Raw genomic sequence first — 8,499 nt, forward strand, 5'->3', positions numbered from 1 at the left:
CAGCGCCCGTCGGTGCCCGCCCGCCCGCCCCGGCTTCTCCGAGGGGATTAGTGGGCCGTCCGCGCGGCTCGGCGGCCCGGGAGCCATGTTGACCAGGGGGCTTGGCAACGCGTGAGGCACCCGCGGCCCCTCCCGGAGGCTCCGGACCCGCGGCGAGAGCCGGAAGACGGCGGCCTGCGCTCGGAGGCGCCTGGGCTCTGCCGGCTGCTGGGACCCGGACCTGCATCCGGCTGCCGCGGGCGTCGGCGGAGCCGCCTTCCCTCCGCGCCGCGCCGCGCCTCGGGTCTCCCGCACTTGCTGGTGAGTTGGCGGCCGGGGACCGCCGCTCTTTCCGCCGCTGCCCGGCCGCCCTGGACCGAGGGCGGCCGGAGGGTGCGTGGGACGGAGGCCGGGGCGGGGGGCCGGTGGGGACGCGGGGGCTCAGGCCGCGCCGTGAAGTTGAGCGTGGAGGCGCTTTGCGGCGGGCTCGCGTGTGCCCGTCAGCCCAGGGGTCCAGCGCGGTGCCCGGGGCGCCCAGGCATTTCCGGGGGTGGGTGGGGTGCGAGTGTCCGCCGGGCTCCTTCCCGGGAGGCGCCCGCTGCCGCCGCGCCGCCTCCGGGACTTGCGGCCGCTTTGGTTTCCAGGGGAGGCCGGTCTCCCCACGGGGCGGATCGGGGGGAAGAGACCGAAAGTCCCCCGAGACACAAAGGTCCCCTCCGAGAGGGTGGAGCGGGCGGCGCGGCCCTGCGGGGGAAGGAAGGGGCGCGGGTCGGCGGGAGGTGAGCGAGGGGGCGGCAGGCGCGGCGCTCCTCGCTCCCCCGGAGACGTCGGGGGCGCGGAGGAGGGGGAGCCCTGGCGTGGGGAGCGGGCCGAGACAAAGATCGGGGCAGCCTCCTGCTGGCGGGTCACACCCCGGAGCGTTGGTCGAGAGCGGAGGTGGAGGGAACGTGGGAAACCCACAGAACCAAGAGGGCAGGGAAAATGGGGGGAGGAGGGTGCCAAGTGTTGTCTTCGGCACAGTTGCTTTTCTCAGCGTTTTTGTGCCCGATGCCATTGCTCCCCAACTCAGCTGGATAGCTCCAGATCTCCTCCCTCCCGTCACCCCCACACTGCCACATTGCTTCTCCTGTGGTTTCCCCTTCATTCTCCCCCTACTTTTCACCCACTCCTTTTCGGGTAAAGCGCTATTTTGCCTTCAGCTTGGGGAACGTTTGCTAATGACAGGATGCCTGAGCTTGCTCTGACCCTGAACCGCCTTGAACTCCTCTCTCTTCCTCCCACCCTTTCCTTTCTGGGATCTATAATGTCACATGGCCGTTAACAATTAGCTTTTCTTCTGCAAAAATGGCAAAATGATTTAGCTGAAATCCGTGACGCCCCTGCTTTCCTTCAGTATGTCCACCAAAGATGCGTCGTGGGTCGTGTTTTATCACCCCTACAGCCGAATTAATAATCAGGTCATAGCAGGTCACTTTCTGGATACAGAAGTGGCAAATTCTGTTTGAGTCTTGGCGGTTCCTAGGGCCAGCAAAGTGCATTCCTGGCACCCAGACCTTCTTTCACATATCAGGAAATACTTAACTCAAAGACAATTCTTTCCTCAAACTTTGCTGTTTCTTTTTTTGAGTCTTTGTTGATGGATTTCTTTTAAAGGCGTTTGTGCAAGAAGATCAAAGTAACAAATGAGTTACTGTGTTTCAGACTCGCTTTGTTAACAGTTGGGCAGAAGAAAATGAGTGTGATTTTGAGACCTTTGATGCCTTGAGTAGACCAAATGCTCCAAGCTAGAAGTAAGGATAAACTAAAATTTAAGAAAATTTCTGGTGGTAATAGCATTGGTTTTGTTTGGTTCTTTTATGAGTCTGAGTTGGCTTATTTATTAAATGTCTGGGGTGTTGCTTTGTTGATGAAGTCATTTCAGTCTTTGTAATTCTAACATCTGCATACTTCCATAAACAATGGGTTGGAACAAAAGAAAAAAATGTGGCCATATTTAAGGAATATTCTTTATATATTTGTTGAGAGAAAATATTGGAATATAACATTGGAAATATTGGAATATTGGAAAACCATCTCATAGGTCTGACCCACTAACAGAATGCTGGGAAACCAGAGAATATTGGAATCTAAGGAGTTGGAAAACCATCTCATAGGTCAGACCCACTAACAGTTTGAATGCTGGGCTTCAAAAAATCATTGCTCTTTTTGAATTTAAGCTTCTATAAAATTATGAAACTATAAGTAGTTATTTGATTATATTTACAATGGAAATAAATTATTGAAATACGAATGGAAAGAAAGTGAGAAGAAAGCCAGTTTGATGTTGAGACATCAATGTTGATATCTTGCTGCTTGCTGCCATTAAAGAGTTGACACTATAAAAATTATTTGTGAAAGAGATCAGCATAGTGACTAGTTTTTGAACTGTAGGTCTCCATACCCCACCCCCAAATTTAAAACATTTTAGAGACACATGTGAAACCAACAGGATTATTAATAATTGCTATTTTATATTTATTGAAAGGCTATATTGAAGATACATTTTTTCATTCATATTAACTAGGATATAATTAGATAATCGAAATTTAAGTGTTACTGGAAGGAACTCTACCAAAAAGTTAACAAAGTTTCTGGGTGGGTAGGACTTTCTGTTGATCAGAAACATTTGTTTTAGTATTTTGCAAATTTTCACGTTACAATCAGAGGAAAGGTAACTGTAGAATAAAGTATCATTGATATTTTATTTTGCCTCTTACTGTACTAAAAAGAAAGCTTCCATGAAATGTATAATTCTCATGGATTCAGGCCCAACAATGTAACTTTCAGTATTAGGTATTTGAAATAGTGTAGCCTGTCCCACTTAGCTCTGATTACCAGAAGGAAAAAGAAATAGACACACAGAGTAAGGAAAGATGAAATTGGAGGAGCAGATCAATAGGTCTAGTAGCTTTGTGTACCTAGTAATCTTATTTTAGGAAGTCACTGATATTTACACAGATAGAAAATTTAAATTTTATTTGCTTTGTAGCACAGGTTAACTGTGCTAAGATTTTAATATATATGTTTGTTGATGTGTTTGTTTTCAGATATTGGTTCATTCCTACCTACATAATGGCAGAAAGAGATGGCATATAAAATTATTGTCTTTGCTCTGCCAAGGCTTGTTTTTCTCCCTTATTTTCAGCAATATTTTCTTCTTTCCCTTCATTGGTGGAATATTATTAAATGAAAAACGGTACAACTGTTTTATTGTGAAAAATGGAAGCTATAATGGCAACTGAGGTAGCTATTTAAAACTGAAGATAATGATAGCATGTGATATTAAAGAAGTTATCTGAACACAGGTTTTTTGTTTTTTTTTTTACTATTTCCTTTGTTGTCTAATAGTGCTGAATATTTATAAGGTATTACATTTTGAATTTTTATTGCCATTCCCTTGTCTTTATAAAATTATAGCATCACATCCTGGCATTCTTTTACATAGCTTTTCTATTTCCATGATGGGTAATTACTTAATGAACTTATTACTGTATTGTTAAATAAATAGGTTAAGTGCAGCATACAACAATATTGTCCAGAGTACTCGATCTGTTTTAAAAATTGTCTCTCCTTTTATACATGGAAAGGAAGAACAGTGTTAGGTTCTTTGGATTTTGAATAAGTAATTTTTGCTTAAGACTTTTAAATAGGAACCATTATTTAAGGTGTTTTTTAAAGTAATTATGGCATTTTGCATTTTCAATGATGAAGATATAAACAGTAGGTTTATGGCATTTAAAAATGTGCTTTATGTTGCATTTGCAAAGTGAAGAACTGCCTATAATAGGAAACTTGGTAGAGCTCACCAGCATTCAGCCTAGTGAGCAATTGAACTGCTGGAGAGAGAACTAATTGATTAGACTGGCTTTTGAGAAATCTTGTCATTAGTGAATTCTTTGTCATTATTTTGCTTCCAGTACAGTTAGTTGGGTTACTTTTGATATCTGCAGAATACTGACCGGGAAAGAAGAATTGCCAAGGGCCAGAAAATCTATTGAATATTACCTACGTGTAGCTTACCGTGCCTGGCATGTTTTCCCCTTCCTGTTGGCCAGTGTGAAAAAATCAATAGACATGTACCAGAAAGTTTAATAGATAATGTTATTATTTACTGCAATAACCAAAGATGCTGAATACTATATTTGAGGAGGTAGATTTATAGATCCCATGGCATATTGAGATGAGGTAAAAATTATCTTGCTGTCCAAAGTCTCCTTTCTAAAATAGTTTTTTATATAACCTGATTTAGTCTCCCCAAGCTGCCATAACAAAATATCATAAACTGGGTGGCTTAAAAAGCAGACATGTATTTACTCACAGTTGCAGAGGCTGGAAGTCTGCGATCTGGATGCTGCTGCCTTGTCAGCTGCCTCTCCCTGTGTGCTCTCCAGGCCTTTCCTCTTTGCCTGTGGGAGAAGGAAGAGAGAGAGAAAGAGACTGGGAAAGGGATCTCTCTTATTCTCTTTCACTTCCTATAAGGGGCACAAATTCTGTTAGAGAGAATTTGAGTCCCACCCTCAAGACCTAATCTAAACCTAATTACTTCCCAAAGATCTACCTCCAGTTACTATCAAGGGAGATTAGGGCTTCAACATGAATTTGGGGCACACACAAACATGTGGTCCATAACATACACTGTGTGAAAGAAATTACCTTTTCTGGTAGGCATTATGGCAAGTGTTGTTTTGTGAAGTCCTCAGATGAGCCTGTCATAAGGGTATTGTCTCTGTTTTCATCTGAGGAAACAGAGACCTTAGGTTAGGTAGTTGTTTCTAGGGTCCTACAGGCTATGGGGACGTTCCAGTTTAGGCATTCAAACCACTTTTCTGCAATGCCTGTATGGAGAGGGGATGTTAGAAAGTCAGTGTACATATCTGTGCTTTTTAAACATTGGTAAAATTACAGAAACTTATCAAAATTAGATTAAAATCAAAACGCTAAAAACATACTTAGAATATTTACAGATTTTTTAAATCATGGTCTTATCAGAGTTCTTTGTGTATAACATGAAATGAATGTGGGTGCTAAAAAGAAAAATTGGGCGGCCCCCATCGCTCAGTGGGTAGGGCACTGGCCACATACACCGAGGCTGGCAATTTGAACCTGAGCCAGGCCGGCTAAAACAACAATGACAACTGCAACAACACCAAAAATAGCCAGGTATTGTGGCAGGCGCCTGTAGTCCCAGCTACTTGGGAGGCCTAGGCAAGGGAATTACTTACGCCCAAGAGTTTGAGGTTGCAGTGAGCTGTGACGCCATGGTACTATACCAAGGGTGACATAGTGAGACTCTGTCTCAAAAAATAAATAAATAAATTTGAGACTCTGTCTCAAAAAATAAATTAATTAATTAGTTTAAAAAATTATACTTGGCATTGTGATGCAAATACTGTTTGCCTTTTTTTTTTAAAGTTTACACATTTACGTATTTATTTTGATTTTACATGTGTTGTCTTCAAAGGGAAGACAGCCCAGATGCATCATGTTATATGTAGGTTGTATTAGTATTGGGTGAAAATTTTGCCTTAAGGTAAATAAATTATATATATATAAATATATACACATATACATCCATTGGTTTTGACATTGGGATTTCTTATTTTAATTGAAGAATAAATTTTGAACTTAAAGTTTTATTAACATGTGGGTATATACCAGTGAAAAATGGAAGTATCAGACCAGATTGCACATTTTTCTTTTTTTTTTTTTTTTGAGACGGAGCCTCAAGCTATCCCCTTGGGTAGAGTGCCATGGCATCATGCTCACAGCAACCTCCAACTCCTGGGCTCAAGCGAGTCTCCTGCCTCCGCCTCCCAAGTAGCTGGGACCATAGGCTCCCGCCACAACGCCCAGCTATTTTTTGGTTGCAGCCGTCATTGTTGTTTGACGGGTCCGGGCTGGGGATTTGAACCTGTCACCTTAGGTGTACGTGGCTGGCACCTTAGCCGGTTGAGCTATAGGCGCCAAGCCGCACATTTTTCATAGTAACTTTTCATATTGAAAACCAATCCTTATGACAGAAAACCTGCAAATTAGTATTATGCAGTTTATATTTGCATACAACTTCATGGCCATCCTATGTATCTCATCTCTTGTTCATATCTAAGAAACAGAAAGTGTTACTGACTTGACCTAGAAGAGGTCCATAAAAGTGAAAAGCCATGAAAGAAAATTTATTTTCTTTCGTTGCCATAATGGTTAATTAAAAAAATAAAAGATTTTGTCTGCCTTTTTATTTTATTTTTATTTATTTATTTATTTATTTGTCTGCCTTTTAATGGCATAATTTATTTCCTTTTATGTACTTTTTAGTGTAAATACTTTTTTGGGATGTGACAGAATCTCACTATATGTTGCCCTCAGTGGAGTGCTGTGATGTCACAGCTCAGCAACCTCAAACTCCTGGGGTCAAGTGATTCTCTTGCCTCAGCCTCCCTTGTACCTGGAACTATAGGCATCTGCCACAACACCTGGCTATTTTTCTTTTGTTATTTTTGTTTGTTTGTTTGTTTGTTTTTGACCGGGGCTGGGTTTGAACCCACCACCTCTGGCATATGGGGCTGGCACCGTACTCCTTTGAGCCACAGGCACCACCCTGTTTGTTTATTTATTTGTTTAGCAGGCTCAGCCAGGTTTGAACCCACCAGCCCCGGTGCATGTGGCCTGCGCCCTAACCACTGAGCTATGGGCGCTGAGCCAAGTGTGAATACTTTTAAGAATACTCTGAATTTTGTGTACATGTTCATAAACAGTTGGAAGGAACCCAAAGATGATTTCTTTTTATTGTTTCAGGTTCATTGAGGGTACAAAGAATTAGGTTACACTGTTTGAAGCTGTGGTATATGTATACCATGGAATACTATTCAGCCATTACATCTTCTGTATTAACTAGGATAGAGTTGGAACACATTCTTCTTAGTAAAGTATCACAAGAGTGGAGAAGCAAGAATCCAATATACTCAATATACTCAATGCTAATAAGATAATTTTTTTTTTACAATATTTTTGGTTAGTTGGGCCTTCTCAAGTTATATATTTAATTCTGTTATTCTTACAATCGATAGTTAATATTTGTTACTATATTATGTAAACATAATATATGTTTAAGTTCAGTATAAACAAAAGTTTATATTAATGTGAGAAATTACCAAGTAATTATATTGATAGTTCTTTCCACTCTAAATTTTGATGGTTTATCCTCTAAATTTAACTAGTGTATTAAATTTAAATATATGTTTTTAGTATTTTTTTAAAGTTAAACTTCTTAGGTAACATGATTCGAGATTTTAATATTTTATATTACTGACCTATACTGCTATTTCTGGTGGGAAAAGAAGCTTTTCATTGATTGTGAGGTAAATTGGGATTCCTTAAGCAGACTTTGACCCCTTATGTCTGTCCTGTTAAATTAGTTTTAAGAAGTGATCTTTATTTATAGCTCAGCTTGACTTCATTTGATTTGTCAATTTAGGAGTGTAATCAGTTAGTATCTTTAAAGCGTTTGTTGTGTCCTCAACAACACGATAGTAATTGTATATGTTGCAGACCTGTGATTTAATACGGTGATATTGTAACGTGTGAAGTACCAGCAACATTGGCTGTCTGGGTATCTGTCTACGGCTCTCTCGTGTCCTCAGTGTTCCCTGGAAAGTCTCACCAGTGTTTTTGGCTTTGTTCCCGTCACCCATATGCTGGTAAATCTCCACCTCTTTATTTCTAATCCAGACCTCTTGTTCTGAGTTCTATTCCAGCTACCTCCTAGATAATGCCTTACTGCTCCCTTACCTAAGCTGAGCTCTCACTGTCCCCTCCAGTCCCAGTCCCAGTGGACGGCACCACCATCAGCGCAGTCACTTAAGCCAAAAACTTTGGCAGCTTCTTTTGCTTTTCTGTTATGTCCCTTCCTCCCAGCCCAGTCAGTCAAACTAAATCCTGTTAATTTTAATTCCTACATATCTTTTTTGTTTCCTTTTTTGAGACAGAGTCTCACTGTGTCACCCTCAGTAGAGTACTCTGGCATCGCAACTCACAGCAACCTCCAACTCTTGGGGCTTAAGCGATCCTCTTGCCTCAGGCTCCTAAGCAGCTGGGACTACAGGCACCTGCCACAACACCCGGCTATGTTTTGCTGCAGTTTTCACTGTTGTTTTAGCAGGCCTGGGCCGGGCTCGAACCCACCAGCCTCAGCGTATGTGGCTGGCTCTGTAACCACTGTGCGACAGGCGCCAAGCCATTAATTCCTAAATATCTTTTAAATTATTGTGCGACAGGCGCCAAGCCATTAATTCCTAAATATCTTTTAAATTATTTTTTCATGGGACGACTCCTGTGGCTCAAAGGAATAGGGCACCGGCCCCATATACCGGAGGTGGCAGGTTCAAACCTAGCCCTGGCCAAAAAAAAAAAAAATCTGCAAGAAAAAGCTTATTCGTTCATGTGCCACATTCTTATGTAAGCATTTTGGAATGTCTAACCTGATTC

General features: G+C 42.1%; 1 protein-coding gene across 1 annotated transcript in view; it reads left to right on the top strand.

Moving 5' to 3' along the window:
- The first annotated feature begins 234 nt into the window (after positions 1–234).
- The window catches only part of CDK17 (cyclin dependent kinase 17), a 92,134-nt gene continuing 83,869 nt past the window's right edge, over positions 235–8,499 (top strand). Inside the window, exon 1 of the mRNA XM_023509359.1 lies at positions 235–300. The gene's annotated coding sequence lies outside the window, so the exon portion shown is untranslated. The remainder of the gene's footprint in view (positions 301–8,499) is intronic.

The sequence above is a fragment of the Otolemur garnettii genome, unplaced genomic scaffold (assembly GCF_000181295.1).
Source record: "Otolemur garnettii isolate 467f Iridium unplaced genomic scaffold, OtoGar3 scaffold00007, whole genome shotgun sequence".
NCBI classification, from domain to species: Eukaryota; Metazoa; Chordata; class Mammalia; order Primates; family Galagidae; genus Otolemur; species Otolemur garnettii.